Source organism: Gekko japonicus, unplaced genomic scaffold (assembly GCF_001447785.1).
Source record: "Gekko japonicus isolate JY-2015 unplaced genomic scaffold, Gekko_japonicus_V1.1 scaffold664, whole genome shotgun sequence".
NCBI classification, from domain to species: Eukaryota; Metazoa; Chordata; class Lepidosauria; order Squamata; family Gekkonidae; genus Gekko; species Gekko japonicus.
Genome location: NW_015166441.1, coordinates 619,260 through 644,623, shown reverse-complemented (window position 1 = coordinate 644,623; position 25,364 = coordinate 619,260). Strand labels below are relative to the sequence as shown.

Genomic DNA, 25,364 nt, shown 5'->3' with positions numbered 1-25,364 from the left:
GTTATGTTACTAGCTGGATACACAAGTGCATACCCTGATTACAAAGCAATAGTCACGACAAAATCCCATTCTACTGCTTTCAGTAGGATTTTGTCATGACTTAGATGAACTACGCACACTGCATATCCTAGTACTCTCCCAGTAGTAAACTATTTTTGTAGGCAGAAAAAATATTTTACCCAGAAAAAGTTTGCAAGTAACAAGAGACAGGGTGGCATGGTATGGAAAGCTGAGGCTAATTATATTTTGTATTTCTGATGTCATCTAACTTTGGTTTTCCTTATGAAAGAAACACAATATATAAAATGTATTACTTTAAAAATGATAAAAGTAGTGCTGTAGAGTATGATACACTAATGTTACAGACAGCTTATCAAATCAGAGCTAATTACTTAAACATCCAAACCCACACGCCTCATCCCAATATCCAAGATGGATCAAGATTGTGATATAAGGTTTATCATCCATTTGCCAAATTTGAATGAGGAACTGAGAAACATTACCTGCTCCCTGCAGCCTAATCTCTCTTATCCTGGGAGACTGCTCAGTGACTGACCTTCTTCAGGTGAGAAAGCTTTTAATGGCTGAGGCTGACCTAGCAGACATACCGATTCAGCACCTTAATGTATATGTAATTTACTTCTTCACTCATAATATGCTTTACAATTCTTATGTCATAACGCTACAACCCTATAAGACAGAGTTACGCTAAAAGGTTATCTAGTGAGCTTTAGTACAGAACTAGATTACGAAAACCTTGGTCTCCCAACCACTTCAGACAGAAAATTATCTAATCAATATTTCTAAAGACAGTCCTTACTCATTCAAGAATGGTATTTTATATTATATGTGCCTGCACTGTTTCATCACATGAAGAACATACAATTTTACATGCCAGCATTGAACACATGTTGAAGAGGGTTCCGTTCCAAACAGTGGGCCCTACTTGTGACAAACTAATCAAACAATCAATTTATTCCAGTATGGCCACAGCCATGAGGAGAACAAAACATTCTAGCACACAGGGTACTTAAGACATTCCTGCTAAGGAAAGTGGCACCCAAACGCAACAGAATCAAGATCTTAGTGAAATGACTCATTACATAAGAAGTAAAATACATTAAAATGTGTTTTCTTCAGCATATTAATTAAAATGAAAGAGACCATTTCAAACAAGCCAATTGTTGTTTATTTATATCTATTTCCTGAACACACATGGATGAAGAGAATGGCATTTAAATAACTGATCCTGAAGGAACAAGCAGCCCTTCTCCTTCCCTTTCAATACAAAGTCTCCACAGCCAATCTTCCATTATGCCCCTTTTCATTACACATGACAGTGGTTAAACTTTTATATTAGGAATGGACCCCAATCAGTTGTCAATAGGTCCCAGTACCTCTCGTACCCAAGAGCCCACTAAGTACCCAGACTCTTACAGGCACCAACAGAAGACTGAAAATAAGAACATACAAGCTTCTATAGCAAAACACTGCTGTATGTGAGTTAAATTTTTGTTTAAAATTATCATTAAATGTATTCACTAAAGATGCTAATAATATAATGCAGCCAATAATTGCCTGATACAGCCCCTTCCTTCCTTATGTGCATCACTAGGTCCCCAATGAGGGAGGAACAGAACTCCTCCAACATGCAGGGCAGCACATCTAAGGGAAGGAAAGATGAAGCAAATGACTGGGACACCTTCTCAGTTTCTGTTAAAATAAATTGGGTCACTGCACCGTTTTCAGTAGTGTAAGAGGTCTCCAAGACACAACCCCGCTTCCTTTACCTTAAACTACATAAGCCACTGTCAGAACCCTTTCAAATGCTGAAACAGACTGGGTAAATAGCAGGGCTTTTTAAAAGCACTGTTTGGGGGAAAACAGATTTTAATTTCTATAACCCAGGAGACCCCAAAAGTTTCAAATGCAAAGTTATAAGGGGAGGGGTAGTTCACAATCATTTAAACAAATTACTCTTGGACAATGACTATATAACTAAAGAAGATGAACACTGTAATGTCAGAACATAGACTACTTCATAACAGTTATCACAAAAACTCCTGGAGTGAAAAACAGAACTGATGTAATCAGTTTTACAAAAAAATAAACCTTGCTATGCTTTTATTCCATTTCAGATTCCAGGCACCTTCACTGAGAGAATGATTACAGAGGACAACGCATCATCACAAGTAATGTGAAATACCCAATGCCTTTTCCAGCATCCAATAGTGCTTGGTCAAGCAAGTCTGAGTTCCCTTCCAGCACACAGAAGTATCTTTTCCACTTTGCTTCTAGATGGGAGGAGGAGCTACACTCTGCTACAGAATCAGAAGTTCTTTGAGATACATTTGCGCTCAGTAAAATTAAAAGAAAATGGCAGCTACAAAAAATCATAAGGACTCCAATAGTTTAACGCTTTAAGGAGAAAGAAGTACAGAACTGAAATCACTATATCTTGATCCAAATCTTCCAGATGGATAATATCACTTGGCAACTTCTTACCTTTTTTCTTATACATGCATTAAGAAACAGGAAAGCCAACATCTATCCATGATATAGTCTGCATAGTCAGCTAGTTGAGTTGAATCAGTATGTTCTACTTGACTCTAAAACAAAACAAATATACCACACATTAGATTCCTTAACACTGTCATAAAACATATTGTAGCTAATTTTTATTTAGTTGTTTTTTTTGCTTGTCCTATCATGAAATCCAAGCTCATGTAACATTTCTTTCTCTAAAAGCCTGCTGAAATAAGTTACTAAATACATCATCTTTCCACTGGCCACCAAAAGCAAGCCCAAGAAAAAGACCATTCAGTACTTCTAACAAACTATAAGACAGCTCCCTAACAATACAGAATTCCCCAGAAAAGCCACAAAGTACCTCTCTCCCAGACATCCATGCAGAATTAAGATGATATTAGATTTTCATAAGTAGGACAGGCTTAAAATCAGTTTATAATCAGCATTCAGTTAATTATATAAAACAGCACATCCTGCCTCCCCAACAATTTCAGGAAGCATTACAATAGCCAAACCCTGAGATTGCAAAAAGTTGCCAGATACAAATCTGAAGGAATGTAATCTTCTCACCTATGTTACTGATAACAATGTTACTGAGCTGCAATAGAAAATTTCATTCACTACTCTCAATAACGATTTGGACAATTGGAAGTAAATAATCTGCATTTCCATTAGGAAATGTGACTCACTGCATTACAAATAGACTCAGTGCCCTATAATAGGAGGATTACCTTTTCTCCTTGGTTCCTTGCTTGGCTTGACAATAATACAACCTATGGGGTAACAGTCAAACATGGAGGCTACCAGCAAACAGACTGCTAAACGTATGGAGGCCATAGGGAAACATAAATGCAGCAATTTAACAATCTAGGGACAATTATAGGAAGCCCTCTGTTCAGGAAACTTGAGTTGCCAGAGTAAAAGCCATCAATCACAGGTATCTCTGCAATCCATCATTACCTTGATGACTATACATAAAAAATTAACATATATATGTAATGAATGCTCGGAAAAATATTGTTTTCCAAAGAACAAAGCATCTGTTATTACAAATGTTCAAGATGGTATTACTGTACAGTTGTTAGCCTATTACATTCTCACTGCAAGAATATCACACTAGCTGTTATACTGAGTACCAGTGTTCCCTCTAAGCTGAGTTAGTGTGAGCCAGCTCACAGTTTTTTAGCCTCCGGCTCACAGATTTTTGCCTTAGCTCAGGAAGGGTGGCTCCGGAACAAGCTAATTTACGCAGTAGCCAAATTGCTCGCTCACAACTTTAATGCCAGTAGCTCACGAAGTAGAATTTTTGCTCACAAGACTCCACAGCTTAGAGGGAGCATTGCTGAGTACCACAGGTATTCTGGGGTGAACCATCATCAGGACAATTGTAAGGGAGAAAAACAGATCTGGATGCAGAAGCAGCAGAAGAGTTGGATTTATCTTATAATCACCTTCCTTCCTCTCTCCACAACAGATACCCTGTGAGGTAGGTGGGGCTGAGAGAGCTCTGAGAGACCTGTTCTTGAGAGAACAGCTCTGAGAGAACTGTGACTGACCCAAGGTCACCCAGCTGGCCTCATGTGGAAGAGCAGTGGGGAATAAAACCCGGTTCTCCAGATTAGAGTCCACCGCTCTTAACCACTACACCAAACTGGCTCTTGATCAAACTGTTTCTCAGTACAAAGATGCCCCTCCTCCTCAAAAATCTTAAACTTTAAAATCTTTCTGAAGTAGGAGAGTAGTTGTTTTCTTTCCTACTTCAGAAAGACTTTAATGTTTAAGATTTTTGAAATTAAGGCCATTTTAACACAAAATTATTGCCAACTATTCATTAATGAAAATCTACTAATGTAGATTTTACTGATCCTTCACTAAAGGCAACAATGACAATCCCCTTCCCTTTCCCTCCCTCAGAGGCAAAATTTTCCCTCAGTTTCAATTTCCCTTTCTAACTAAACAGCACTAGTGGTTTGTTTACTTCTTCCCTGAAGAACTCTGGCTGTCTCAGCCCAGGAACCTGAGAAAAGAGTCGGGATTGCCATTTAACTTAAACCACTGAAAATGGCACTCAAGACATTTTGAAATTCAAAATTAACAAAATAATTTATTCAGCATAGAGGAGAAAGGTCAGGTGAAATCAGGGGTTGAAATTTCTGAGGTAACTTAATATAGAGTACATGTACAGTAAAACAAGTACATGTACAGATTTCAGTCCTTATGTTTCAGGCTAATTAGAGTTTCTTAAGTTATTCACAGTTACTTAAATCTTTGGCTGCGGTCACACGTAACAGAAGCCACACAAATGAGACGGAAAACAGCCGGAGTTTCCGGGCGCGATCTCACAAGCACATCTGGGAAGCGTAGCACTCACGTGGCTCAACCGAGGCTTCCAGCTGAAACTGCGTGGCAAAAAACTAGTACCTTGGAGGTACTAGTTTCCGGAAACTGCGGGGCAAGGGCGGGTGTCTGATCGCGTTTCCGGTGGCATCCGGCGCCCGCCCATGTCCCCTTGCAAATAAGGTGGGTTTTTTTGTCCAAGTCTCTGTGGATGCGCATGCGCACCCAACGGAGCATGTGCATTTGTCATGTACACAAAAATAAAAAACAGTTTGCCGCGGCGCGCTCTTCTTCGTTGTGCGCCGGCTTGTCCTGTGATCGGCACCTCTCCCTTGCCATGGAACCTCCACGGTACCTCCACAGGACCTCCACAGGAGGTCTGATCACGTAACTGCGCAGTAGTTTGCCCCAGGGCAAACAGCCACGCTTCTCCTCTGCAGTTTCCTGCCCGTGTGACCGGGGCTCTTTCCAGTACCCAAACCCATTCTGTTGAAACACCAGTACTCGTCTTGAGTTTTTAACTGACTGGCTTTCGAGCAAGGGAACCTTTACCTTTAAGGTCTCCAAAGGCAGTTTCTAACCACACCAAACCAAGGATCTCTTTACTCTTCAGAGCTATCTCCCTGTTAAGACTGGATAGGAAAATTCCTCCTCTCTCTAGAAGATCTATCCCCTTTCCTTGAACTGAATGGGAGTTTTTACCTAACTTCCCAGACTTCTTTGCCAACTTTCCCCAAATGCTCCTGTCCGTGTTAAACTGCTCTCAGCTAAGGCTGAAATCAGGATGTGTCAGCACTCAACTCAGACAAGGCAGAAATCTGACTGACTCTCCTCAGCATGCAGTTCTCAAGTCTTTCTGCTCAGCTGATGCTAACCAATCAGATTGCTTGGAGCGGCCTGTCACTCAAGGCTCTCTGGCTCTGTGAAAAATTAACCATTTATGGTCCTTTATCTATTTACACAGCACTTCTAAGCTTTTAAAAATGCAGGCCGTCACAGCAACACATTTCATAATGTAAGAGTCATGCCTGCAAAATTCTGAAAAACTCAAAACTTGTTCCCAGACTCATATTCACAAAGAATAAAATCTGGATAAAATCTGTTCAAAACCAGCCATTTTCTGGAACCTACTGTTGCCTTGCATTTGAAGCTGAAACTCTGATTGCTTTGTGGTGTCTGACTATTCATAGCCTATCTGTGATGCTGCTTCCAGGCCCTTCTCTGAATGTTCTTGATATCCAGGTTTATAGGACAAGTTTTGTCATGTGGCCTTTATAAGCAGAAATGTCTTCTAAGTGAACCTACAGCACACTGAAGCACCAGCTTCTCCAAACACTAAAATATGGTATATTCCACTCTGGTGCCTCTTCCAGTAGGCTGACCTATGCTTCTTTTTCTTTCTCTAACAGTGAGAGAATAAATGCACTTTGTGAAACATGTCCATAAACTCCTCAGATAACAGATGGCTGGCTCACTTATGTGTTTCATAGATAGTTCATGTAAAAGTGAAATGCTTGACATATTTATGGAATTTAAAAGTTATAAATGCCTTAGTTTTATATAAGCAGAACTGCAAATATACCAATTCCTGAGATAAAATTGGTGGGTAAGGAAGCGGTAGGGGAATGACCTAAGGACACTAGTGGTAGAATAATTCTTCAGTATTATGCACTTTATAATGGTATGAAAAGCTAGAGCAAATGCAAGACATCAATACACCTGACTTATCCTGACTTTATCCAATTTAGTTGTTTTAGTTCCAGTGCACAAACACCTATGTGAACATATTCAGAACAGAGTTCAAAGCAGAACTGACACAGCAAAATGAAATCAGAAAATATGGAACTGTTTCTAGTAGTATAAGTGTCATTATTAGCTGGAACAGTTAGAAGATTTAGAAAGCTGTCTAATGCTGCTCTTATACCAAACTTTATAAATCATAGGTTTTTCACATTACATGTTAGAAAAATAAGAAATCAGAATAGGCTTTTAACAGACTGCTACAGAATTTCTAAAATAATTTATCCCCAAAATTCCTATACTATTTTCAGAAAAATATGTATTTGAATACTGTACATTAAAACACAAAAAAATTATAGTTTCACTTCTATATCTATACATAAGCATTTTAAACTAAGATTGTTCTACAGTACTGTATGTTAGCTCAAACTGTGATCTACATAGAACTTTAAGACAATATCAATCTTTAAACACATTTGCAAAGTTTTATTAACACATTAAATCCGCTTTTTATTATAGAGCACTCAAGAAGCACTGGTACAAATGAAGCCTAATTTAAAGACCATCAACTGATGGTAAATGCCTCTGTAGTCAATGCATGCAGGAACATAAGAGGGTTTGATTTCCCATCTGCCATTCTAGTGACAAAACAGTAGCTATTGTACTTCAGAAACACACTTAACCCTTGCCCCTTTGTGCTGGCCCAGATGTGCATCAATACTATTTTAGATAATGAACTGTGCAGAAGTATCCTATGCGGCCAGGGACCAGCATACCTGGGGGACGTCCCATCTCTCCCCCATATGTGCCACAAAGAGCCTTGCACTCTTCAGACCAACACCATCTAGCAGTCCCTGGCCCAAAAGACATCCACCTTGCCTCGACCTTCTCAGCTGGTTCCAGCCTGGTAGAACACGCTCCTGATTGAAATCAGGGCCCTGCAGGATTTGTTGCAAATCTGCAGGGCCTGCAAAACATAGCTGTTCCACCAGGCCTTTGGTTGAGACAGTGAACATCAAATAACATCGGCCTCCCCTACTCAAGCGACCATGGCCCTATTTACATCTTGAGTGACTGACTTGTTCAAACAGAATGCAACCTGCCCTCCCTGACATGAGCCCAGCAGACACTGAAAGAAGAAGAAACTATTCACCATGCTGCCAGCAGATATTTTAACTAGTCGAGTATTGCGGTCAAGTTGGAACTTATCGAGATTGTCAGTGGGACTGCCTCCACATAAACAAATTTTAGTTGGAAATTGTTAATCAGATTAAAATTATTACAGGTATTGAGCTACTCTTTACACCTGAAGCTATATTACAAAACTACTGGATAGATGTGTTCATTAGAAACTCTACAAGGGAATTGATCGCTATTTTATTGGCAGCTGCTAATTTTTTAACAATAGCTACAAAATGGAAGGACCATAACCCCCCTCGGTTTCTATTTGGCATGATAAAATTTGGGATCAGTTTATAGTGGAGAAAATTTGAAACAACACATCTTATTCAGATGAAACACAACATCTCTCCAGATTTATAGCGATACGGTACCCAGTTTTGCAATACATGGCAGAAGAAAATATAATTCCTTTAAACCTTGTATACAATTTTTATATTTTTAGGTATCTGAGATATGGTGGTCAGTTTTTCACTGAGAGTTTTCTCGAACATGATTGACGAATAAGTTTATTATAAAAGTATGGCTGGACTAAGCATTGATGTTATCTGTAACATTAATAATTGATTATTGTGATGGTTAAAGGTTTATTGTTTTATAATTCTGGAAAACAATAAAAAATTTAAAAATGAGTCAACCAAAAGTTTTGAATTCTTTGAGTTAATGTTTTAATGAACTGTCCTATTTAATTAATGTATGGTTTTATTGTTGGATTATATGTTGTAAACCGCCCAGAGCCCGTTTGCAGGGTAAGGCAGGATAAAAGTTCCAAAATTAAATAAAAATTATCCAAGAAGTCACATCGGTTCACAAACTGGAGTAGTCGCCATTTTAAAAAGCAAACAAGTCTATGATTAGGAAATGCTAGGTCTCATTAAGAAAAACATGTTCTAATCCTTTTATCATTCACAGGAACCTATATTATAGATTAAAAGCACTAATACAGTAAAAACTGAACTTCTAGGCCAGTTGTTCCTACAAACTGAAACAAATTTGACAGCTATCTTCCATTTCTTTTCATACTATGCAAACGTTGCTGTGTGAGCATCTGCTTGCCTCAGGTAAACTAAATTAGACAGCAGATGTATGTGTCAACTTCTTGACATGGCACTCATTAAAAACACTCCTTTTCACTATAGTACAGGAATGCACTCTTATTCTTGTACAGTGACTAACCTGTACGTTTAAAAGAAGTAATATGTTGCATTCTAGTAGAATCTTGCCACAGGACCTAGCAACTGGACTCTGCTTCAAATTAGCATGAAGGAGAGAGGTAGCAGTGCTAGTACAGGTTTAGCCAAAGACTGAAAAACTGGGGGAGAGGGAACAGGACCTCATAAAACTTTCCTCTGTGGCAAGGGCAGTTACTGAAAAGAAACAGCTGGCCCCAAGAACAAGAATGCAAAGGCTTGACTTTCTGAGGCCACAAACCACACTGCTGAGCCTGGGTCAGAGGCATGAGTTGCTTAAAGGACCTAAGTGAGACATACTGTTGCTCACACAATCAAAAGGCATTTTCACCCACTGTTTTACCCATGTACTTGATCTACAAGCACCCACTCCTTGACATGAAAATGAGCTCCCATCCTAAACATACACACTTACAGATAAACAAGTCCTATTGATAGAAACTTGCTAGACTAGTTATACAAGTGGGAAACCCGCAAGGACTTGCGGGAGGCATCACCCTTCCCCCTCTCCTGGTATTTCCTCTTTCCCTTTCCTAAAAGTTCCCATAGTCTCTCCCTTCTCTCCTTCTAGGGTTAGGGTTAGGTGGGGGGGGGGTGGAAATCTCCTAGAATCACAACAGATCTCCCAGATACAGAGATCAGGTCCCCTTAGGGTTGTCAGACAGAGGTTTGGGTGATGTTTGGGGAGGGAAGCAACCTCTGCAAAGTATAATGCCATAAAGTCCACCCTCCAAAGCAGCCATTTTCTCCAGGGGAACTGATCTCTATAATCTGAAAAGCAGTTGTAAATCTGGGTGATCTCCAGCCCCCACCTGGAGGTTGGCCACCCTATGTCCCCTGGAGGAAATGGATGCTGTGGAGTCTTATACACAGAATCCTTAAATATATGTTTACATAGTATATGTTAGGCTTCCAGCAACAGACAAAACTAAAGAAAGAATTTAGGCTTTACAAATATAACTGGATTGACATTCATTTTTAGCTGTAGTTAAAGTAATAATTCTTAATGAAGAACCATTTACAGCTACAAAAATACATATACAATAGAATAAGCCTTCTGCTATTCCAATCCCAAATATCCACCTATATTGGCAAATATTGTTGCATTAAATCCTGCACACCAAATCTTAGGATGGATCCAAACCCAAATACTTTTATTGGCATAAATTTTAGGATGGATATGTAAATGACACCTTCATGACTTCAATAAACTTTTCTGCATCAATTTACATTCTTTATCTACCCCCAAAAAAACCTAAAGAACCAGTATAGAAGGCCAAATGAGAAAGTAACAGACATGCTACAGTATTCCCACACATGGGGGGGGGGGGTTATCTGCTGTAAACATCTAACTGTTAACCAATTAGAAGTGCACAAACTGAGCTTCTACTCTTTCATTATACACAATGGTTTTTTAAAAAAGAGATTCTCTAGAGAGGTGGCATACACATTTTCTAAATAAATTTATGCTTAGGGCATCAAGTTTATAGAAGGATTAAATATTTACCATTTTCCTTTGATTTTTTTTACAGAAAATCAGTTCTTTGAACAAAACTTTTTTTGTCATTTAAAAAAAAAACAAATTCTGATTTACAATCCATACAAATTCCAGAGGTGAAAAAGTGTTAATCTGCTATAGCAAAAACAGAAACAAGTATTTTGCGCCTTAAAAACGAACAAATTTATACTTATCCCAAAACAGATCAAGACTTTTAAGATGCCACAAGACTCTCCTTTTGTTTAAGGTCTAGACCACCACTGATTATTAAAACAATCCACGAGGTACGTGGGGGCGGAAACTGTTGTACATACTCTGTTGCAAGGACATTTATTTAAAAATACTCTATGACATGTCCATAACTCTTGGGATTCTGAATCTACAAGTTTATTTTTAACATTTTACTTCTAAAGGTGGACGACTACATATTTATTGTAATACTCTCCTGCTCTTAGTAATGAAGTGATTGTTAAATGTAAAATGTATCATATTACAATTTTAACGTAAACTGCTTCTGAATATGTCAGTATAAACACACAAAAGTATAAGTGTAGATTAATGGTAAAACTAAGACAAGGAGGAAGAGATTGGATTTATACCCCGCTCTTCACTCGGAGTCTCAGAGCGATTTACAGTCTCCTTTCCCTTCCCCTCCCCACAACAGACACCCTGTGAGGTAGGTGGGGCTGAGAGAGTTCTTTCGAGGACTGCTCTTGAGAGAACAGCTCTGAGAGAATTTGTGACTCACCCAAGGTCACACCAGCAGCTGTATGTGGAGGAGTGGGGAATCAAATCCAGTTCTCCCAGATTGGAGTCCGCGCTCCTAACCACTATACCAAACTTTAGACATGAACTTGATTCAAAGGCCAGATTAGATATCACAAAGGTCATCACATTTATTAAATAATATTAAGCAATTAAACAACACATACAAACATATGACTATGGTACCTTTGAAGTTTATCCTAACCACATGACAACCACTCTTTTATTAACATCTCCAATTTGACTGGTTAACATTTACTTGAGCAGGGCTTGGGTCATTTATTGCATGGATCTTGACTTCAATTGGCAGTACTCATGTATCTGGCCCTTACCGTTGTGATTAATAGTGCTATTTTAAGCAAAATTACACTCTTCTAAACCCATCAGGTTTAGAAGTGTGCAACTCAGTTTAGGATGGCAGTGTAACTGTACAGGAGGCAGCAATCACCACCATCCCAAAGAAAAAGAAATGCAAGAAAGCAAAGTGGCCGTCTGATGAGGCTTTACAAATAGCAGAAGAAGGAAAGCAAAAGGGAAAGGTGAAAAGGAAAGATTTACCCAACTGAATGCAGATTTCCAGAGAACAGCAAGGAGAGATGAGGCTTTCCTGAAAGAACAATGCAAAGTAATAGAGGAAAACAATAGAATGGGAAGGACTAGAGATCTATTCAAGAAAATTGGAGTAATCAAGGGACCGTTCCATGCAAAGCTGGCTATGATAAAGGACAAAAATGGTAGGGACCTAACAGAAGCAGAGGAGATTAGGAAAAGATGGCAAGAATACACAGAAGAACTATACAAGAAGGACCTCAATGTCCCTGACAACCACGACAGTGTAATCACTGACCTCGAGCCAGACATCCTGGAATGCGAAGTCAAATGGGCCTTAGAAAGCATTACTAACAAACAAAGCTAGTGGAGGTGATGGTATACCAGCTGAGCTATTCAAAGTCTTAAAAGATGAAGCTGTTACAGTGGCCACAGGATTGGAAAAGGTCAGTATACATTCCAATCCCAAAGAAGGGCAGTGACAAGGAATGTTCAAGCTATTGCACAATTGCACTCATTTCACACGCTAGCAAGGTCATGCTAAAGATCCTACAAGCTAGGCTTCAGCAGTACGTGGATAGAGAACTGCCAGAAGTGCAAGCTGGGTTTCGAAGAGGTAGAGGGACTAGAGATCACATTGCCAACATTCGCTGGATTATGGAGAAAGCAAGAGTCCTTAGGGAGCAATCCTGCTCAGGTCTATTCAATGGGGCTTACTTCCAGGAAAGCGTTCCTGGGATTGCATTGTTTGTTACCAGGCTTTAAGAGCTCAACTTCTGTTCAAAACCAGAGCTGTCCTAGGTACTGAAGTTTCTGTTTTTTGTGTGTGTACTTCTGGTTGCTAGCTACCTGCTATTCTCAACTACTTCTTAACCTCCACTGTTACAGAAGAACTTCTTCACACAACTAGCCAGATAAAATAGAACAGAAACATGTGGAGCAGCCTTAAACTGTGAGCTCCTGAAACAGGAATCTGCCTTGTTTGAACTATGCAGTTCTACCGTGACCATTCCTTGTTCTAAGCCCCAAAATAGCTCAGGTCAAAATAAATAAGTGGCTGTGATCATTATAGAGGCATCTATTTATCCAAGGTCTCCTGCTTCCAATTCATTTATTCATGTAAGTCTTGTATTGAGAAGTCTTGACTGAGAATTGAAAATAATTCAGAGTTAGTTCTCCAGAGTTAGTATATGGCCATAGTTAAGGGTTGAGCCAGTTTGGTGTAGTGGTTAAGTGCGCAGACTCTAATCTGGGAGAACCGGGTTTGATTCCCCACTCCTCCACTTGCACCTGGCTGGATGACCTTGGGCAAGCCGTAGTTCTGATAAGAGCTGTTCTTGAAAAAAAGAGCAGTTTCTGTCAGAGCTCTCAGCCCCACCTACCTCACAGGGTGTCTGTTGTGGGGAGGGGAGGGGAAGGGAAAGGAGTTTGTAAGCCGCTCTGAGACACCTTTGGGTAGTGAAGGGTGGGGTATAAATCCAATCTCCTCTCCTCCTCTTGAGAGTACCCTGGACTGCAAGGAGATCAAATCAGTCAATCCTAAAAGAAATCAACCCTGACTGTTCCCTGGAAGGCCAGATACTGAAGCTGAAGCTCAAATACTTTGGCCACCAAATGAGAAGGGAGCACTCACTGGAGAAGACCCTGATGCTGGTAAAGACTGAAGGTCAAAGAAGAAGGGGACGGCAAAGGATGAGATGGTTAGACAGTGTTATCGAGGCAACGAACATGAAATTAAGCAAACTCCGGAGCACGACGGAAGACAGGAGGGCTTGGCGTGATGTGGTCCATGGGGTTGCAAAGAGTCGGACTGGACTGTGTGACTGAACAACAACAACAAAGTCACATGGGAACCATTCCAATTTGGATCCCATACAGTTCATTACTAACACAGCATGTATAACTTTTAAGAAGACCCTATGACATTGCAGATCCCCCTTAACTGTGGTAGCATTTACCAGATGGCATTTGAAATCATTCCGCCAGATTTCCAGTGCCATTCCATGCAATAATACTCCAGACTAGAGTAACCCTACATAAAATTGCACTATTAATTTCCAGTCATTACCACTATATTTAAAAGATTTGAGATATTAAATCTACTTCAGAGAATAAATATTGTTTTATTAGTGTATCTGGGCAATTTAGTGCTCCTAATCAGCAAAGCTGTTTTCTTTCAAGCTATCCTATGCAATGTTAAATCTCAGTAAACTGTCAATTTCCAAATAAATCAGTTCCATACAGGCTTAGTTATTTTAAGTTATCAAGAAGCTATCATTCTATCTAACTGTATTATATGAGTGAGCAAACTGCTGTCATAACCTCTGCTATAACCTCCATGTTCTCCTCACTCTACTAGGCTGTGGGATATTTTACATCTGTCCCACACAAATTCATAGGAGCAGGTTCAGATGTGGAAATCTATACTATGACTGCCAAAACATTCAAGAGTACATTCAAGAATGCAAATTTGTAACATCATTTAAATATTTAATTAAGTATTCTTCAGCTAAACAACATGTGATCCTCCAGTTCAGTACATACAATGTGTTTACATAGATACTAAATATCTAGATCTCCTAACCTATCAAACTAATTTCCATCTGGAATTCATATTATTAAGGTGTTGTTTTTTAAGTTGCTCCACTGCAATCCATCATCTGGACCTACTTACCCACATTTATGTGAATAAAAGACCTCTGGAAAACCTGAAGAGTTACTCATCACCAAGTTGCACATTGTCTAAATAAGCATGACCACACATATTATTAACTGGAACCTTACCTCATAGCAACTGTTACCTTCAGGTTATTTTACTATACAACAGACTACTAGCACAAAAGAAGACAAATCAACACAAAGTACTGTAGAGGCACCGATAAGACATCTTAGCAGCCAACAGGAATTCGGTCAGACCATAACTAGAACCCTGAGTTGTAAACAAATGTGGTCTGCCTTATAAACTAGTAAGGAAGAAAGAGATGCATGGATGCGAAAATATAACGACAAATACACAAGAAATACCGAAGAAGTAGCATAAACTCTCCATGGGGCCTTGTTACGGGCGCGGGGGGGGGGGGGTTCAAGTTGGGCTTTTGCCACGTCTTCTCTACGGCTCCAACGATCAGAGGCAAAGAACAGGGCGAGGAGCCATAAATTATGAGATGGCAGCCGAGGGGGGGGGGAGCTCCTATAGTGAGCTCCATCAGAGCCAGCAGCCCTAGAGAAAGCAAACAAAACAAGCAGAGCCATAAAGCAGCCTACCTTTTTTCCTTCAGCGTCGCTCCAATAAGAACAAGGAATCGAGGCGCACAGACCCACGGACACGGCTTCCCCCTCTGAGGGATAAGCGCCGAGGTCTCTTTTCCCTCGGAAGCAAATAAGTCGCTTTTCCCGCCCCTGCCTGTGGTCCCTCTCCCCTTTCCGAGTGTCCTCGCTAAAAAGAGGGACATTGATTCAGCTTTCCCAGCGCGGCTCTCCAAAAGGCAACAGCCCTGTTGTCCCTTAACCGGGTCCCCCACCCCTTCCCAAACAGAGGCAACCAGCGGCCCCTCACACCGCCTGCCTACAGGGGCCTGGAGAGAGGGATGCCCCCGGCCCGGCCTTTGCAGCCCGGGGGAGGGGGGGGGCTGGGAGCGAGGCCGGCACACACTCACCTCCAAAGGCAGCAACAGCAAGCGCCACCGGGCCTGCATTGCTGAAGGGCCCCCTGAGTGCCGAACGCGCCACTAGTCGGGCGGGCCTCACACGCAGCGAGCGCAGGAAGGTCCAGCACGACGCCCGCCCAGCCTCTCTCGGTTCCCAGGGTTGCTGCTTGGCTCGCTCGCTTACTTACTTACTCAGAGGGCCGCCTTCGGTCTCGACAACCAGCGCCCCCTAGCCGGCCCTACCGGCAGCGCACAGCACTGCGGCACAAGTGAAAATCTTGTCCAGTCTTCTTAGGCCGCCGCGAGGCCGGTAGCCAAGCTCCCCTCTTACTGTCCCTTTCCGCTGCCGAGGTGGGCTGACTGCTTGGCGAGGAATATTGGGCTGGCAGGACGCAAGCGTCCGCGAACCAGAGATGCGTCTGGGGACTTGACTACGGTGGGGAAATGGAAATATGAATGTTGTTGTTGTTGTTCAGTCGCATAGTCGAGAGTTCGACTCTTCGCGACCCCATGGACCTCATCACGCCAGAATTATAAATACAGGGGTATAAACAAGTACGCTTTCCATATAAGGGTGGACTCAAACAACGCTAGCTCAGCTGTTTGGGAAGAGCTACCAAGCTTCCAGGAAGCAAGGATGCTGCTGGAAACCAAAACAGAACTCCAGTGGCAATTAAATTATTACACCTCGCACTCCTCCAGAATTAATTCCTATTTGCTTAGTTCATTTACACTCTGCCTTTCTCCCCAATGGAAACGCAAAGTAGCTTACATCATTCTCCTCTCCTGCATTTTATCCTGACAACCCTTTGAGGTAGGTTAGGCTGAAAGTGTGTGACTGACTCAAGGTCACCCAGCAAGCTTCCATGACAGAAGGTGGATCATCTGACCATGAATCTCTCAGATCCTACACTCAGGTGGGCAGCCATGTTGGTCTGAAGCAGCAGAACAAAGTTTGAGTCCAGGCCAGGGGCACCTTTAAGATCAACAAAGTTTTATTTGAGGTATAAGCTTTCGTGTGCGAGCACACTTCTTCAGATACAGTGCTTGCACACAGAAGTTTATACCTTGAATAAAACGTTGTTGGTCGTAAAGGTGTCGCTGCACTCAAACTTTGTTCAGAGACTACACTGACACTATATCAGTCTGGCTAACTATTTTATTTGTTTAATTATATTTATGTTATTTATAGTCCGCCTTTCTCACTGCGACTCATAGCACAGAGTGAGTAAATACAATCAATGGGATGAGACATTCAGTAAACAATGAAACAGGATTTAGGTTGCAGAACCAACCAGAAATCTAAAAAACAACATTGAAGCCAAGTATAAGTGTTAACATGACTCATTAAATTATGCAAAATTACATAGTAGGTTCTAACTTGCAACAAACTATACACAGTAGTAACTACCATAATGATTTCATATCCACAGACATGAGGATTGGGATCATCTCTGTTTCATCCTGTCTCACTCTTTTCAGCCTGATCTTATGGATGTTTATGCACAAATAACTCCCATTGTCTTCCATAGGTGTGAACAAGGTTGTCCATTTTATTCAGTGGTGGTTACTCCCCAGTAGATGTGTATAGGATTGCAACCCAATTCTATGCTCAGTTTGTTAACTTGAGAGTGCTTATTCCCAGGTCAGTGTGCCTAGGACCGCAACCTTAATTAGTCTGATTTGCCGGGGATACAATTATGTGGAAATTATGCCTAGGTTTTCCAGATGTGAAAAAGCATTTTATACAGAAGTTAGTCCCAGTGAGTTGAGCAGGAATTATGTCCTAGTAACAGCCCAACATTGTTTACTCAGAAGGAAGTCCAATTGTGTCATTTCCAACTCTGTTTGTTTAGAACTGCATATTTAGGTTTGCTCTTACACATCACTGGAACTTAAGGGTCATGGTTACATACATTATTATTAAAGCTGCAGCCTAAGGCTGAAATCCTAGGAGAACCTATTAGGGAGTAAGTCTCGTTGTGGTCAATGGAACATTTCTGAGCAAACTTATTTCGGGTCACCATGCAAATATGCTTAAGGATGAAATGACTCCATTTGAGATTTTGTATGGTAGGATGACAGCTTTATCTGGGGTGTTAGATTTGAGATAACCCAGTCAAATATGCAAGTCAACCCTGATGAGGGATCCCTCAAGCAATCCAGCCCTCCATGTCCAATGGGACTATGTCAGTGTTTGCCAGCACTATAAAATCCCGGGCATATTTTCCTATCACTGGACTGAAAGGTAGCTAAAGGATACCAAGGGCTCTGTCTGGTCTTCAGACAGACTTCATGTTTACTTAGAAGTTCCACCAAAATAAATATGACTTATTCTCAAATAAATTGTTCTCAAATACCTTACTGAAGAGGTAAGAAGGATCTAGCAAGGTTGCATATGTGAATGAGTGTTTACTTGATTATTGGTAAGTCTAGCAGAGTCAGAATGTGCAATGTATTTCTATGCATTGTTTATGACAATCCCACTATACTTAACAAGACTTATTACCTAGTAACTGAGTTTAGGATTGCAGCCAGAGATGCTTAAAGGGAAGAAATGATGTGACAGTCTTATGGCTATGAGAGGATGGGGACATAACAGTGAAGAATAAATGTAATGGAAGAGTTAGCTGGGTATGTGACTATGTAGACATCATTCTGAAATAACTTCTGTTACATGTCAGTAACTCTTCACTGCACATGGTTGCGATATGTTTAGTTAGGCCACACACACACATACACATACACACACATGCACACACAGCAAGATTGGTGTTGAAAAGAGCTATTATCTGCTGGGGCATGTCACCTTTGTCCCAGGTACCCTTAGGGATCTTGATCAAATGCAAGTATGAGGAAAGCAAAGCCATAGGTAAAGGTAAAGGTTCCCTTGCTCGAAAGCCAGTCGAGTCCGACTCTAGGGTTGCGGTGCTCATCTCTGTTTCAAAGCCGAAGAGCCAGCGCTGTCCGAAGACGTTTCCGTGGTCATGTGGCCGGCATGACTAAACACCAAGGTGGACGGAACGCTGTTACCTTCCCACTGAAGTGGTCCCTATTTATCTACTTGCAATTTCTTGCTTTCGAACTGCTAGGTTGGCAGGAGCTGGAACTAGAGACGGGAGCTCACTCCGTCATGCGGCAACCCGGGTCTCGAACTGCTGAACTACCGACCTTCCATAGCCTGCAGTTCAGCGTCTTAACCACTTGAGCCACCGCAGCTCCTTTGATCTTGATCAAATGCATTTGATCAAATGCAAGTATAAGGAAAGCAAAGCCATAGACAGCCATAAAAATTATACACTTGGTAAAGAGCTTCAATGAGTTATTTATAAGAAACAAGAGGGGAGGGAGAAGCCACATGTTTTCTTACTCAAGAAGTATACCCATCTTCCTGTTGATATGTTCACATGTACTGGTATTTATTCAAGGTGTACATCTGCTTAAATCTTAATCTTTAAAAAAGGTAAAGGTTTCCCTTGCTCAAAAGCCAGTCAAATCTGAATCTTACTTTAAGGTAAATGTGGTTTGGAACACTTATTTGGTCGCTATCTAACCTTGATTAAATCATTGTGTTATTACTTTAGTTAAGCCATGCTATTGTCCTTTCTCTACATTTGTCTAAGAATTATTTTGAATGATAGCTAAGGGGAAATGATTAGATTAAAACCAATAGAATCATTCTTTTAGTGACTGATCCTTAGCCTTTCTGAGATAGAGTTTTTGTCCATATGTTGCACAATATTGTAACATGACTGGAGCATGGTCTGCTCGCTAATTGCATTTGCACAAGTATCACAGTCTGTTCCATAACCTGGCTTCAAAACATCACCACAGAATGAGACTTAATAACAACACTTAATAACATCAGTTTGGCAAGCCAGCTGTGCATATAGATAGACCCTGTAACAGTTTTGCACCGCTCCTTTAATAATCCTAAAGAGACTTATTTACATGTCCAATTGTTATTTCAAATGTAGTATTTTGTTGTTTGAACAGGTAAATGGCTCCTGACATGTTTCAAACTGGGCAGATGTAATAACTATGAGTGTGAGCTAGGAGCCAGGAAGTGTCTGGTTCAAATCCTTGAACTTGCTAAGTGGCCTTATATATATCACTGTTCCCTCAACACATATCCCTGTCTATAATTTTACATTAATAATACTGCCTTTCTTATATGGGTGCTTTTAAAAAAGATTACGAAGTCTTGAACAGATAAAATTGCTATATACATATATATATATATATTTCTCAATAGGTGCCTGAAAAATTGTCAGGTAAACAATGGCAACAACAGAAATTCAGCACCTGTGTCTGCTATCTTCTTACAGCCAAATATGAATCCTTACTACCTACCATCCCCGCCATACTTACCTTCTTTCTCTATATTTTTGTTATTGCATATGTTTGGTTTATTTATTATACTGGATATTAATTTCAGTGGAAAACACATTTCTGGCTGCAACCATTCCCACTGAATTAGGATGAAAACTTCAATTGTTATAGCCCTCAGCCAAAGGATCCTCACTGCCAAATTCTGGGCATAAAATCTTGATTTTATAGACAATTAACATTCTTGTTTGCAGCGTGGGCAGAGATAATACATTTTCTAGCTCAAGAAGGAAGGAGGGCACAAAGGAGAAACTTTGTGATTTATCAGGTTTGGCTCTAATCTGTCCATCTCTTTTGTTACTGATTATGTTGCATGCCCATGAAGATGGCCTGATAGACACTGCCTGGCATCCAGCAAAGAGAGGTAATGGCTTGGACTGTGCAATGCATGAACAGATAGTAAAGTGTACTTATTGCAGATTTGCTAAGTCCCCCCCCCCCGCAACACTGCCTCCCTGTATGCCATCATATGCAAGCAAAATCTTTGTCCTGTGCTGAGAAGGCACAACCCCAGAGACAACAGAACAGCAAGCAAACTGGAACCAGTGCTGTTTTTATTGAATCAAATCAGATCCCTCACCCAAGTAAATGAGCCAGCAATATTAAACTATTAGAGACATACTATTTTTTTCATTTTGCACTAGTTATAATAAGATTAAAGAAGAGGATACATTGTGTTTTGTAGTTGATATAATGCACACCCATTGTAGGCAGAGAAAGTGAAGAATTTTGGTCTGAAGTTTAAGCGAAGTACCGTTGAATCTTCATTGTGATATTTGCTTGTAGTTAAAGAGTCCTGTGAGGTTGCAGTTCACTGCATAAAAGACCAGAATTTAAGACAATCCTAGCAGAGAGGTTGAAAGCCTTCCCTCCTCCAGAAGCACTAATTTGCACCCATACATGTATGCGCAACACCCTTCCAAGTATCATATTAATTTCTGAATGTTTCAGATAACTTAGTCTAGATAGAGACCTGCTGTGCCAACCAGCATCAGCTTTATCAGTATGCCAGCATTTGGGCCAGATTTCACTGTATTTATTTGATAGATTTCTGCTCTTATTTATTTATAAAATTTATACCCCACCACACCCTCAACCAATAAGGCTCAGGGTACCTTACAACAAAGTAAAATACAATTCAATAGACAATATTACAAGCAATAAGAATAATAAACATATAATAACTATATAATACAATTTAAAACCAATGATATAGTCTCCCAACAAACACACCCCACTCCCAGTGATAGGCTATTTACATAACATTACTACTAGATTGGTTACTTTCAGAATCCTGGCAGGCTATTGTTCTTATGCTCCAAGATCAGCCAGTCTCTGGGGTGATTCAATCAGGAATGATTCAATCCCAATACATAACACCCCTCCCCCCTAAGTTCCAAAGCACCCTAACAGACATAGTATTCAAGGTACGCTAGCTTGCGACGTTCCCTCTGCGAATACCAGGGCTCCTGCAGTTGTTGAACCAACTCCGGAGCCATGCTTGGTGAAGCAGGACCCGCACTGGAGTCCTGCGAGTTGGGAACAGAGTCTGGGAGGTCCAGAGCAGCTGGTGCAGTATCTTCCTCTTCCCGGCCATCTGGCTGCATGCTGTTGTCTGGGGGGCCGTTCTCTGTCTGCGGCAACAGCAGTGGTGGTTCCAGGCCATCATCCTCCTGCTTGGCAGAAGAAAAGGTCCAGCTCCATGGGCAGTAGGTGGCAGCGGAGCTGGTCGATATGTCTGCATAGTAGCTGGCCCCCATCCGTTGATACCTCGTACAATAGGGGTCCGGTGACTTGGGTAACCCATGCTGGAATCCATGCAGGGCCGCTGGAATAGTTCTGCGCAAAGACAGGGTCCCCCGGAAAGAACCCTCTGGGGGCCTCCAGGCTCAACGGAGTGTGGCGCAACTCTGGGGCTCAGTCTGAGTGCAGGCGGTCCAGCCGTGTCATGAGGTGGTGGCCTATTAAGAGTTCTGTGGGGCTGCGGCTGGTAGATGCACTCAGAGTCACTTGATGACCAAACAAAAAGACAGACAGCCATCAGTTCCAGTCCCCATGGGTGAGCTGCTTTAGCGCCTCCTTGGTCATCTGCACCATTCGCTTGCCTTGTCTGTTGGTAGCCGGGTAGAATGGAGCAGACCGCATGGCCCTGATGAGGTTCTGGTCTAAGAAGTCCTTGAACTCTGCTGAGGTGAAGGTGGCGCCGTTATTGGTCATGACCGCGTCTGGTAGACCATGTGTACTAAAAATCTGTCTCAGGGTCTGGATGGCTGCACGGGAGGAGGTAGAGGTGACTGGTACGACTTCCAGCCACTTGGTGTAGTAGTCCACCAGGAGGAAGAACAACTGCCCCTGGAATGGGCCGGCATAGTCCAAATGCACCCATGCCCACGGTGTGTAGACTCTCATTGGTGAATGGGAGCCCTCGGAGGTTCGGGCCGTGTCTCTTGGCAGGCCTGGCAATGCTGTACCCAGGCCTCGATCTCGCTGTCCATTCCTGGCCACCGCACGTAGCTCCTGGCCAGCGTTTTCATCTTCATGATTCCTGGGTGGGTCTCATGCAGGACTTCCAAAACCCATTTACGTAGTGGTGGGGGAATCACTACCCGGCTATGCCATAGGAGGCACCCCTTGTGCGCTGAGAGCTCGTCTCAGTGGGATGCAAATGCTGTGAGTTCTGGGCCCACCCGATCCGTGGGCCATCACCTCACCACCCAGTCCAAAACGTAGGAGAGGACACGATCCCTGGTGGTGTGGCGGGAAATGTCCACAGCGTGCAGAGGGCAGTCTGGCAGGTTCTCCATCATCAGGATTTGGTGTGCAGAGGCCAGATTTGGGTCGACAGAGCTGAGTGGGAGGCGGCTAAGAGCGTCTGCGTGTCCCATGGACTTCCCTGGCCGGTATTACAGGGCATATTGGTAACCCCCCAGAAAAATGGACCAGCACAAGACCCTGGGTGACAGCATCTGTGGCATTTGGTGGTCGGTGTGAGGAGACTGAGCAGGGGCTTGTGATCGGTCGCGATGGTGAAGGGGCGGCCATACAGGTAATTGTGGAACTTTTTTACTCCCGCCATGATTGCAAGGGCCTCTTTGTCAATCTCGGAGTAGTTCCATTCGGCTGACAACAGGGTCTGGGAGTTGTAGGCCACCGGCACCTCCCTCCTGTCCAGCAACCAATGGCCCAGGACAGCACTGATGCCATAAAGAAAAGCATTGCATGCCAAGACAACCGGCAGCTTTGTCGAAATGGGCAAGGATATCGTTCGACACGAGTAGCTCCTTCATGACCTGGAAAGCGGCGGCCTGCCGCCAGCCCCACACCCACAGGGCCTTCTTGTTGAGCAGGCAGAGGAGGGGCTCCATGAGTGCAGCTTTATGGCACAGGAAGGAGTGGTAAAAGTTCAGAGGCCCCAAGAAAGCCTGCAACTCGGCCTTGGACGTGGGAGTGGGTGCATTCGTGATGGCGTGAACCTTGTCGGGGGCCGGGTGGATGCCATCTGCATCCACGGAGAACCCCAGGAACTCTACACGGGTGACTCCCAGGAGGCATTTCTCCCACTTCACTTTTAGCCCGGCAGAGTCAGATCACTACAGCATGGTGTGTAGGCGGGTGGTGAAGTCCTCTTCCATGGGGGCGGCGATTAATACATCATCGAAGAAGGGTTGGACCCCAGGGATGCCTTTCAAGCGAGAGTCCATTAAGTTCTGGAAGATTCCCAGGGCCACGCTTACCCCAAACTGCAGCCGCTTGACTCTGAAAACACCCTGGTGCGTGACAATGGTCTGTGCCTCAGCAGTTGGCTCGTCCACCAGGAGCTGTTGGTATGCTTGGGCCAAGTCCAATTTACCAAAGACCTTGGCCCCTGCCAATGTCGCTAGGACATGGCTGACCACAGGCACTGGGTATTCATGGTCACTCAGAGCCTTGTTGATTGTACATTTGTAGTCCGCGCAGATGCGACATCCCTGTTTGGCTTAATTGAGGTTACGATGGGGGTCTCCCAGGTGGCATGGGGAACCGGCTCTAAAACTTCTTGCACCACCCAACGGTCCAGTTACGCCTCAATTTTGGGCTTGAGCACAAACGGAACTCTCTGGGCCTTGAGGCGGACAGGCCGCACCGAGGGACCTGTGTACCGGCTGAGTGTCCCATCGAAGATGGCAGGGAACTTGTCACACACATTACTGAAGTCTGAGGGCTGCATGTGGTTACCCTCCAAAGGCCAGCCTAAAGAATTCAGTTTTGCATGCCCTGCAGAAACTAAACAAGTCCAGCAGGGCACGGGTGTCATCAGAGAGGGCATTCCACAGAGTAGGGGCCACAACTGAGAAAGCCCTTTTCCTGGTGACAGCTAACCAAGCCATCCTGTGGCCAGGCGCCTGCAAGAGGCCCCTAAACGATGATTGAAGGGACCATGGAAGGTTGTTACCGGAGAGGCGGTCCCATAAAAATGAGGGTCCCAGACTCTTGAGGGCTTTGAAGATCAACACTAACACCTTGAATTGGATCCAGAGACTAATTGGTAACCAGTGCAGCTGCTGCATAATTGGAATAATAAGAGCTTTTGACAAAGTTCCTCATAAAAGGCTCCCAAGTAAACTCAGAAGTCATGGGCTAAGAGGACAAGTGCTTTTGTGGATTAAAAACTGGTTAATTAACAAGAAACAAAAAGTGAGTATAAATGGGCAGTTTTCGCAGTGGAAGGTGGTAAGCTGTGACGTACTGCAGGGCTTGGTTCTAGGTCTAGTGCTTTTTAATGTTCATTATTTCAAGTTGGGAGTAAGCAATGAAGTGACTAGCTGTTTAGGGTGGTGAGAACCAGGGAAGACTATGAGGCGCTCCAGAGAGATCTGTTGAGGCTGGGTGAATCGGTGTCATTGTGGCAAATGAGGTCCAATGTGGGCATGGGCAAAGTAATGCACACTGGAGGCAAAAATCCTTACTATAAATATACCTCGATGAGGTCTGAGCTGGTGGTAACTGACCAGGAAAGAGATCTTGGTAGATGACTCCCTGAAAATGTCAACTCAATGTGTGACTCCAATAAAAAAGGCAAATGCTGTGCTGGGAATTATTAGGAAGGGGACTGAAAACAAATCAGCCAGGATCAAAATGCCCCTTTATAAATCTATGGTGCAACCTCATTTTGAATATTGTATACAGTTCTGGTCACCGCACCTCAAAAAATATATTATAGCATTGGAAAAAATGCCGAAAAGGGCAACTAGAAAGATTAAGGGGATGGAACACCTTCCCTAAGAAGAAAGGTTAAAGAGGTCAGGGCTTTTTAACCTGGAGAAATGACAATTGAGGGGTGACATGACAGAGGTGTATAAGATTATGCATGGGAAAGAGCAGGTAGAGAAAGAGGTACTTTTCTCCCTTTCTCACGATACACGAACTCATGGGCACTCAATGAAATTGATGAGCAGTAGGTTTAGAACAGATAAAAGGAAGCACTTCTTCACTCAGTAATTAACCTGTGGAATTCACTGCCACAGGAAATGGTGGTGTCTACAAGCATAGACAACTTCAAGA

General features: G+C 42.5%; 1 protein-coding gene across 1 annotated transcript in view; it reads right to left on the bottom strand.

Annotated features, from left to right (window-relative positions):
• The window catches only part of ZFYVE9 (zinc finger, FYVE domain containing 9), a 77,785-nt gene extending 62,265 nt beyond the window's left edge, over positions 1-15,520 (bottom strand). The window contains exons 1-2 of the mRNA XM_015411978.1: positions 15,444-15,520; positions 2,506-2,609 (exon numbers count right to left, since the gene is read on the bottom strand). The gene's annotated coding sequence lies outside the window, so the exon portion shown is untranslated. The remainder of the gene's footprint in view (positions 1-2,505; positions 2,610-15,443) is intronic.
• Positions 15,521-25,364: the final 9,844 nt, after the last annotated feature.